The 11828-nt window shown below is 30.2% G+C and overlaps 1 pseudogene; it reads right to left on the reverse strand.

The window, feature by feature from the left end:
* Positions 1-2999: 2999 nt before the first annotated feature.
* The window catches only part of LOC106461463, a 25901-nt pseudogene continuing 17072 nt past the window's right edge, over positions 3000-11828 (reverse strand).

Raw genomic sequence — 11828 nt, forward strand, 5'->3', positions numbered from 1 at the left:
CTTTCATGATATATCTTATTCACTTGTCTGTAGACTAGGTTATCCCAACAATTATAAGGTTTCACTCCTCCCCCATCACTAAAATCGTTATGGGCAGACAGTAATCGAACTATTCTATCTGGATAAATGCATTTTGGCTTTTATGACGCCTTCTATTTTGAGAAATCAAACGTGACCTGATATATATACACACACACACACACAGACTTTTATATAGTTTAAATTGAACATTAAGTGAAACACTGTTAGACTAGATCAGAATAGCATACTTACAAGGAGTTTGTGCAGCAAACTTTTGTAGATTCTGGATTACTGCCAATTCCCCAAATCAAATGTTTATTGAGTCACTTTATTCATATATTCCATACAAATATCAGTCAGTACCCTCAGAGTAACGCTAAGTTATTTTAATAAAACTTGTGGTATTCTCAGGAGCATTGATGTCCTCTAAGAGGGACAAGGTAGGTTCCCCCAAATAACAGGAGTTCCAACAGAAAATGTATTACGGAGTGAACCTGAATTCTCAGACTTTAAATGATCTTGAACAAATGAGAGACTAGGCACAATTTATAATAAAATGAAATAATATTTATTCAGTACACAAGAACAATTAAATTAAATAGTGAGTTCACAAATGACGGCATTTTTATTGAAGAGAACTCTCTGCATATGTTAATAGTCTTATCTCTTGAGAAGTAGCTCAGTCGTTGCTGATTGAGAAAACATAGCATTATATACATGAGACAATGATGTCAGTCTTCTCATGATGGGTGAGCTACTTACTTGACTGTTGGTCATTTCCATCAAAACATAAGGGGATATCCTCGAGAAGGTTAACTGACTTGTCAATGGAAAAACATTGCTGTCTACTTTCGCACAGTAAACACAACTTTATAGAAATTTTTCCTACGGGAAGAGAAAGGTGATGCCTTAGGTGAATAACCCAGAACAATAAATAGCTATGGCAAAAGAAACTTAGCTACTTTTATGACAGACGTTCTGATTTAAAAGATATCCACCTGCATAAATGAAAATGTCTATATTACACAGGTTAGCAAACGCACGGTATGCTCGCATACCACATATTTAAGGCTACGTTTGTAGCACTATAAAAAACTGTTCTTCTTCCTCTCTTTGCTACGTTGAAACCTAACTTTCACACCCATACAGTATATGTAATTCAACATATTTCTGTTTCCCTTTTTATTTCACTATTGGGTTAATAAAAACAGCATAACACTAAAGAAGTATTGTATCGTCTAAATTCTTTAAATATTTGTTTGCCATGTACCCCCTCCGAAAGAACAGAAACATAAATGTTTTGTAAATAAACTTGGATATAAATAGACAAGAGTGGTCCGGGCGTTGCCTAATGGTTAGCGTGCCAGGTTGTGGAACACTTATTAACATTAATTATGATTTTTAATTTCTAAAGAAACATTTTGTAAACCTTTGGCTTCATAAGTAATAAAAAAAATCATAAACATGAGAAACTGATAGTACGAGTGTTACATATGATGCCTTTACTGTTATATTGAATATTTTTTCTCAATTATTTTCCAGTGCACACTACGCTCTCTCGTGGTCATAAATACTATTCACCTCAATAACAAAAACCTTGCTCTTTCGTTAACGTTTTTCACTCCAACACTCGAAGCCGTTTTATCGTGTGATACATTAATATATTTTTACCCTTTGTTATTTACTTTACGACGTCTCATTCTTTAACGCTGTGGTGTATAGCTTTATAAGATACTACCTATTAGTATATATATATAGGTTATACTCTCAAAAATAAACTTTTACAATCACTAATCAATAAAATGCTTTTTTAGTTTAAAAACAAAAAATTGAAATCTTTGAGAAAAATTAAGGTTTGGAAACTTTTACCAAATTTCATCATTATCATGGTGTTTATAAGAATAAAGTTCTTTGTTTAAAAGTGTTGAAAGCCACTTGACATTTGGGTGATAATAAGGTAAATGGAACAAGCCCAAGAAAAACGAGTCCAATGTTGAAAACATCCGGTCATCTAAACAGAAACATTTACTCGACAGTGGATAAATATTTGTGAAAAGTACCAAATATATGTAAATTTATCAGGCACCTCTCTCGTTTAGGTTAAGAGAATGAGCAGAGGTGACTCAATATGAAATTAGGGGCATTTCAGAAGAACGAAGGAACTGTATAAAGGTTAATGACACGAGTTAAAGCTTTTGATTTCTGGACAAAACAACGTTATCTCCAACCAATGTCGAAGAAGACGAGGTGTAGTCGAAAGTCAGCGACTAGAGGTGGAATTAGGTACAGTCGTAGTTGATATTCAGTTGTTCAATGGGATCAACTTAACAGTGGGATTGGACTGTCACTCTTACAACGTATCCATGGCCACAATGTGTAGATCAACACACTAACAAAGGAGCCTCAGATGGGTAGTGCGACATGCTAACCTCTGGGCTACATTCGGCTTAATATTTCATGGATTGTAAGATATTGTGAAATAGAATAAACTCTGAAGAATTAGTATAACAGTTAAACGTTATAAACATAATTTTAACAATACAGTTACACAAAGTAGACAAATTTATACACAGGTATCTGTCAAAGGGAATAACAGGTGTATATATTAGCAAAATTACATGTTCAGAAATATGTGTAAAATGAAATGTCATGAAGCAGGAAGGATTTTAGGCTTAAAAGTAATACGTACTAAGTGAAATGTACAGAACTGCTAATGATCTCGAAACAGATAGGACTAAGTTGATCACAGTCCAAGGCATACTTTGGTATCTTCTATTTAACGTCCATCAAAACTCAACGAACAGTTATATGCATCTATCAATGAAACGTGCAAAGTAAAAGTTTTGAGTAAAAATAGAAATACAATTTATAGCTATTTGTATTTTTTTTGTGTGTAATCTTTTGGTTGATAAAACATTTGCTTTGTCCCACTCTTCTATAAATTAGACCAAAAAAAGATACTCGAGCCACTTTATAACTTCAGAATAAATTTATTTCATCACATTACATGATGCTGTTAGTATAATATATTAATCACGTTTGATAACTGAATTCTGCGAGTAATGCACAATAATTGTTACATACTAAATACAAACAAATAGTTAAATGTTATACCAAAACATATTTTTAACAATACAGTTATGCAAAGTAGACAAATATATATATACATATCTGTCAAAGGGAATAATAGATTTGAATAGTAACAAAACAACAACTTCAGAAATAAGTGTATAATAAAATGTCATGAAGCAGGAAAGATATTATCAGAATAAGATTGCTACTAAATCTTTATGATTTCTATCAAAGAAATGGTGCAGAACTTGCATTACGTTCAACTCAAACCATCATGTTCATTTCTAAGTACTATTAACGTACTATTCTTACTAGAAATTTACTAAGTCAGAGTTAACAGATGTTGTATTTTTCCAGCTAAAAAACATCTGATTTTAATTGACACAAAGAAAAAAGGTTTCAGTGATAACCTAGCTTGCCTGTCAGCAGTGTTTGAAATTTTCTTGCAAACAGTCACTTCACAGGTCTTGTATGCATAGAATGTAAGCTGTAAACAGGTTCTTAAATGTACCAACTTAACCTCAAATTGAATAAATGTGAAAATTTCTTTGATATAATTAGACATGCAAATAACCTTCATTCCAGGATTACATCGTTACCTCTGGAATGAGTCATGCATCGTTTAGTGCATGAGAGAGCATTTTTTAAGCTATTACATTTATGCCTTAAAACAAATTATGCGAGATGGCTTCCTGGTACCAAAAGTTAGATTTTTGAAAAGAAATGTGTCCAAGGTGAGCATAACAGTTCAAATGAACAAAACACTCACAGAAGTTTAACAATCATGCTGGATTTCCCCAGAAAGAAACTATAACAGTTAGATCTAATACGACGAAAGGAAGTACTCTGTCGAAAAGAAGTACTCTGTCGTAATTGAAAGGAAACTTGATAATCGGATAAACAGAGTACTTTCATTAAATTTTACTCTGTTTATCCGATTATCAAGTAAGATCTAAGATGTGAATTTATGAATGATGGATTAATGCTGCATTCTTTAGTTTTAGAGTATGTTTTTGATACAAACACAAATTAACAAGTGTTTACAGTGAAGACCACTTAGTGTTGATGAACAACTATTAAAAACTGCACATGAGCTAAGTTTTTAAACAGCTTGAGTAAGAAAAAAAAAGAACTCATAGTTAATTGTACAGAATATGTTGTCAACTACTTAATGAAAAAGTAACAGTTAACTGTCAACAACAACCAAAATTCTTCTGAAAGAGGCTAATGAAAACTACTGAAAACAAGTAGGTGGTTATTAACTGTACGTTTCTTTCAACAGATTTCTGTAAAAATGTTTTTACAGATGTATAGTAGTTATTAGTAGTTCAATTATTCTATCATTTTAAATTTAAAACTACTTTTATATATCAAATGATAACTACAAAGTTTATCATTTAAACTTGCTTTGTGTGTTATTCACTGTATCATAACCCTTGGTGTATCAGTACTGATCCTGCAAGCTAAATTTTGTTGTTCTTTTAATCTGTAACAGAAGCAAATATTATTTGGTAGTGAGAAAACTCCCTTGGTTAACCCATTCACTGCAGCTGGTACATATAAGGATTTTTTATTTTAAAATTCCTGCGCTAGGTGTTGGATCGTAACTTTTTGTGTTAATGTTTCCATACAGTAAGAAATTATTTCCACCTTCTATGCATGTTTCCCTAAAGATGTCGGAGAGGCCTGTAGAGCAACGGCAACAAGCACCACCAAAGCTGGGTAAAATCCAGATTATTTTATGGATTTACTAGATAACATTGATTCTGAAGGTTTGATGCAGTGAACAGAAAAAACACTTAGAAGCCCAGTGAATGATTTAATTAACATTATTGAAAATGACAAAATGCATGCTACATTTAGTCAAATTTTGAAGCAACAATTTTGCACAAGCATGACATTTCCAAACAGGACTTTATTTCATGATCAGTATGTTTTCTTTAACTTGTTAATGTTCTTTCAATGCAAAAGTTGCACTTTGCACTTTTAGATTTAAAAAAAAAAGGTACAAAAACTGGGCCAAAAAGTATAAAACTTGCACCAAGTTACCATGCTTTCAATTACTGTAAAAATAACTGTTACCACTGAAAGATTTAGAAACCTGATTGAGTACTGTCAATTGGTCTATACATATGGCTCCTTCTTTGCTTATATCTCCCTACAGCTGAAAGATTAAAAGAAAAGCCAAGACAATGTACATGACTCACTATAGACAGCTCTCAAACTATATCAACATCAAAATACACTCATTACTAATAACATTACATGTGTGATAACCTCCTTTTTTTATATTTTCTGGGCTCTGATTTGATCCCAAATATCCCTCAACTCCAGGCAAGTGCTCTACCAACTGATCTTACAAGTAAGGCACTTTTTAAAACTCAAACTACCACATTCTTCCTCTCTCACAAACAAGGCCCTTCATCAAGCCTTATCTCAGGCTGACCACTAGTTGGGCAACAGTTTTTCCTGTGATAATTTCAATTTTATTTTAGTTTAGATTCAAACTCAAAACTTTTCATACACCAGGCAAGTGTTGTACCAACTGAATTAAAGGGTTAACTCACTTGCATTTGTTATTGAAGCACTTTTTAACAACCTAAACTACCACACACACGTAATATCTGGGGTAGGTCTAATACTGATGCATATTACATGCAACAAAATCAGTTTTGAGATACTTTGAGAAAGTATAAAAGGTGAAAAACATACCAAAAAGTATCAAAAATAGAACATACCCCCAAAAATATCATACCTTACAAAAAGTATAAAGTGGCAGCACTGATCAACCAGCCTGGTGATTTTAAAGTTCCTGACATTCACACAATGGTTGTAATTTTCTAAGTCATGTTTGAAATCACTGAATGCAAAATTGAGCTTAATGTTCAAGTGTTCCTTGATTTGAACAGAGTGGATGAGCCTCAGTATCCTTGTTATCAAACATGGAGAGTGTATTTGTATGTTACTCTGGAAAGTTTCAAAAGTAGGATGACATATTTTAATTTGAAAATTGTTGAATTATTTTTTGATTACTAGAAAATAAAATTTAAACTAGAGGATAAAACACTTCACAATAAGACACTTTAAATCCATTATGTAGGCTAAATGAAACAAAAGAATTAGAAAGATAGTACACTGATTATCAAACACGCACCTGACCTAAAATTGTAAGCCTTAATAGTAAACACCATTGTCTTTGTTTAAATTGTTAGTGGTGCAAAAATATGTTAACTAAAGATATGCAAGTGTATGTCTACGTATTTCCTATGCATTAAAATCACAGTACGAAAGAAACCTTTGTTCTTGTGTCAGTTATTATTTGAAAAATATAAAAAAAAAACTGCAACACCTGGAAGTTTCTAGCATATTTATGTTCCTAGTCTAATTTGAGTTGGCCCTATTATTCCAAGATCAATAAACTAAACACATATTTGTGTAAAAAAAAACCTATTATACTCTTTGACAGAAATCTAAATCTTAATAAAATTTTACTTAGTAAACACTTGTAAAAAGATTTACAGACTTATGTGAAAAAAGTATTAAACAAGCATATCTACTTGAAATCATTGCTTATAGCTTATATTTGCCTACTTTTATATAATGGTAAGCCTTGATACAAACTATTAATATCATTATTATAATAAACCACCAACCACCTATTATAGTGAACCACCAGCCATTAAAATGTTTACCAAATATATACAACCATTACACTGACATTACTTTACCAACATAAAAGTATTATATTTTAACAATTAGATTCTATAAATCTATAATTGAGCATTAGTCATCAACTTGTTCATATATATGAACACCACACTTTCAATGAGAGACTTGTAGAGAAAGATAAATATTGCTTACTGTCATACCTTCCAGTTACCTTTGAATACCATGTTTATCATCATTTGAAATACTGAGTCTACAATCAAAGTATATTTAAAATATCACTTAAAAGGAGAGAACATCCGTATCCATCAAACATAACATTTGAATTGTGTTACATTACACAAACACATAAAACTGCAGTTTTTATACATGATCTAATACATAAAAGCATTGTTTTCAGGTAAAAATATGTATTTCATTATTAGCCCAACTTCATTTTACAAGTACTGCTTTCTCTTAACATTTCAAGATATAACTTATAAACCAAGGAAATCCAAAGTGCAAAATAATACCCTATTTGAATTCTACATATTCTGTAAACTAATTTCTACTTGCAAATTCTTAACTTTAAAGAGTTAAATGTTTATTAACTCCAAGGTTTTAGATAATTTGTAAGTTATGCTCAGGTTGGAATACTTTATCTACATGAGATTAAAACTAGAAAAAAAAAAGGTTGGTATGTAATATATTAGATATTTCCTGCTTTTATTTGTTTAACATTTACTTTTTTATCCATTAAACCTTGTTTACATTGTTACTCGTAAGATGAGAAATTTTATCATCATATACAATACTCACAATGTAAGGTTATCATACTCTACACTATCATGCATCTAAAATTCAAAACAAAATCAACTGATGTTGTGGGTTGGTATTTTCTTCAATGATTTCTAATGAAGAAAAGACACACATTTAAAAAAATATGAAACTGGAGCATATTAGAACATTTAATCAGGATGAGGCAAACAGAATTTACAAAATAGAATTCAGAATAATTAACTACTTTATAAGAAGTAAGTTCAATTTGTAAATGTGATTTATTTTTGTAATAAAACCTGGTTAACAAGTACTTTGTACAGTATGGGCTTGGAATAATTAATAACAAGTGCTTTATTGTTTTGTCTTACATGTAATTTGTTTAAGAGGGAACTTATTTCAAGCCCTGGAGAAAAATTAGACTTTGACAATGTTAATCTTTCTTTACCCTTGAAGGTACAGCGTAGAATACATTGCCAATTCTTTACATCTGCCCAAAGGTATTAAACATTTTACTGAGATTCCTTGGAAGTTTTCTTAAAAATGTAGAAGCACTTGTTTATTTTCCAGTCATATCCATAAAATGACAATTATGAAATGCTCTTATTTTATAGGAATTTTAAAATAACACACAGGTCTTGTCTACATGCAGACCACTAAAAATTAACGTGAGGACAGGTTCATAACATGGCTACATAAAATATTATGGCATGCAGCAACTGAGGTAGATTAGTTAACTATCACTACAATTTATAATATTATATTCATTTTCTCTTTTGCAAAATACAATCATTAATGTGCTTCTATAATCTTGGCACTTAAAATTTCATACATTTACACCACTAACATGAAAAAATAACAATAACAAAATATCATTTCTACGTATATAAAAATAGAAACTAAGGAATTAGATAGGACTTCTAAGTGAAAATTAACCACAATTGCAAGCATACATTACTTCTGTTGGATACATGTAAATCACTGGTAAATAAAACACAATGACCACGAACTTTGGAATTTTCCAACCTGAACTGCCAGGTCAGAGACTCCTAAAATCCAGGAATAGCTGAACTACTGACCATAGGGAAACAGCCAACCAGTAATGCCAGCTCTTTGAAAAAAAGCGATAAGTTTAACTGTATCCATAGCTGAAAGTGCAAAGCATGTTCGGTGGCAGCATGTATCAAATCCTGGACTCTTTGATACATGGCCTGACAATACTTTTTGGTTGTTTTTTTTATTTGAAATATTTCTTTCAAACCCTGAATTCTAGCTTGGAAATCCACTTTTCCAAATAATTCCATAATATTGAAAGCATTATAACAAACTATAAAAATATAATCTACAAAGCATTCAGTAATGAATTAACTACTAACAGATGCATAGTTGTTTCACTATATTTACATATAAAAGAACTTAATGAATTACTACATAAGAGTTGCTTTGCTATGGCATTGCCACTATCTAAATTCACTTTTACTCCACAATATAAGCCCTACAATTTTTATTTTATTTTAGTCATACCCTTAAGGTCATAATGGAAATTGGTTGTGATTTTATTTTATTTCTACTTTTGGTATTAGCAAAACATTTAAGGGTAACTGCCTTCCTTCAACTGGCTGCACACAGTGAAAGACAGTAGGAGTTGATAGATGGGATATCCTCAACACTTTTGGGAGCTATCATCATAGACTTTAAGGTTATGATTGGATATTACAATGGAGTTTATAAAATAATTTTAAGGCTTATATATATACTGGGCTTCTCATTAAGATGGTATGTTGTGTATACAAAGGACATTCAAATTAATGCTACCTCAAGCTCATCTATAAAGACAAAAGTAAACCAAAAATAGACCTAATTAAGGACTCAGTGTGAAACCCAAAACTTTGTCTCAAAAATCAAGAAAATTGATGGAAGTCCATAGTAACATCTGTCCACTTGTTGTAATTAAATGAGCAAATGGTGAGTTTTCTACTCTCAGACTATGTAAGGTTTTACATTGTGTTATAAAATAAAGGTATTATAAAGCTACAAGACTTAAAAAACTCATGAATAATGTTTTGTAGATTATCCACACATTTTACAGCTTTGCCAACTTTGACAAATGTGAAAAAGGATTTATTTTTTCATTAAAGTGAATAAACGTAAGTTTGAAAATAGCTTGGATAAATGATAAATAAAAATATAATCTTTCACTTGTTTATGTACTATATATATATGTGTGAAAGATAACATTTCTCCAGAGAAAATTGTATGAATGGACATATCATTCCATTTTCACTAAAAAAAAGACTGGAATTTACCTAATAAAGAAATCAAACACATAGTGTATAAAAGTAACCTGCAGATTAAATTTTCAATTTCATTCTACAGTATATACAAATTATATTACGTTTAAATAACCCACAAATACACTCTACAAAAAGTAGATCTCAGATTTCTATATAATAGCTATAAAGTACAACTAGTATACTGGTATTTGTTTAATTTTTGTTTTTTTCATGTAGAGTAATTTAAGTAAGAGAGAATCATACTAAATACCTTAATAATGTCTGATTTCAAAAATAAAGTCACAAGTCTTGAATGTTTAAGTTTCAAATAAAAGTCATCTAATCCAAATTTTTTTGTTACAGTCCACCTGTGAAATTGTACACTTGTACATTAAAAAAAAAATACTTGAAAAAAAATCATACTACAGTTTTTCACTACAGGTAATTTCTTTCAAAGAAAGCATTTCATATCAATATTAATAATATCTTTGGAGTGAAAATACAGTGTATAATATTTCAAACACCTCACATCAGCTATATCCAGTGCTAACAATACCTATATTTGCTCAGTACCAGGGATCTTCAGGCTGACTTGAATATGACAGACAAAGTAGTGGTTGAGATATTTTGGCTATGAATAAAAAAACAAAAAACAACAATACTAGTCTAGAGCAAATGACATGAAACTGCAATATGATTTGTATCTTATTACAGTTGAGTGAATCCAATATTTTGCAATTGAAAAGTAAAATTCTCCGAGGTCATAACTTTTGTTGCATGATTAAATGTGTACTTTATTTTTTCCCAGATTTGCTGTAAGTACAACTCTAGGAGATGTAGAAATGGTACACCTTATGAAATTTAAATTAATTAAAAGTTTTATTTTGGACTGTAATTCTTCTTTAGGAAAGCTAGAACAATTCTACCAAATCCACCTACATGTACTTAAAATGTGGTTTAACTCTTTGCTTACTGGATAACAGATTAAAAACAATACTTTTTTTTAATCATGTTGAAAACATCAGAATATTTAAATATAGTTAAGTCATTTTAAAGGGTGATTATAAGACAATGTATATGTATATTTTTAATAACATACTCTTGGACTTAGAGCCACTCATTTGTGTAACAAATAACATGTCTCAAAGTAAGAACTGAAGTCTATTATTGAACTGTGTAAGAAAGACTGAAGAATATAAAAAACAAACAAAAAATAAATGTTAAATATTCATACTGAGATTTAGTTGTGGTCTTTGCATTTTGATCAAAAATTGAAATATTCACACAGATCCATGTAAAGAAACCTAAAAAGCCACAAGGATACAATAAGCATATTTAAACATATTTAAGAATAATGCAACTAATTATTTTGACTTAATTACACACATACATCTATATAATAAAAACAGCAATTTAAAGTTTCATTGTATATTCTGCTCTATAAAAGAATGGCTTATGAATTGTACGAATAAACCAACCACATTATGACCTTTTGACAGGTGCTAAATTTCACAACTATTATGAAAAAATATGAGATCAACATGCATGTTTTTCATATCATTTTGAAACTTAAGAAAAATATTCAACTTTGCAATGTGATACTTAACAACAATGAGCCTTGTGCTTTAAAAAATAATTCTATTATCTGAATGTACTACCTTGAAAATAAAGTAAGGCCTAGCATTTACTGAAAGGAACATGGTCAAATAAGAGTAATTATGTAATTGTAAAGTATCATTATAATTACTTTATATACCATATGTATGGAGTTTCGAGGTTAACTAACCACAGTTAATCTATATTTATATAAAATAGAAAAAAAATAGCATTGGTGTTACTAATTTATTCATCTGAATAATTCATGAAAAAGACATTTTAAAGCATTCAAAATTGTTAGTATTTTATCTATTTATCTATATATATATATATATATATATATATATATATATATATATATATACTAAACTAACTAACTAATAACTAACTAACTAACTAACTAACGTAACCGTAACGTTAAAGTTAAAAAGTAAAGTAAGTAGT

The sequence above is a fragment of the Limulus polyphemus genome, unplaced genomic scaffold (genome assembly GCF_000517525.1).
Source record: "Limulus polyphemus unplaced genomic scaffold, Limulus_polyphemus-2.1.2 Scaffold39, whole genome shotgun sequence".
NCBI lineage: Eukaryota > Metazoa > Arthropoda > Merostomata > Xiphosura > Limulidae > Limulus > Limulus polyphemus.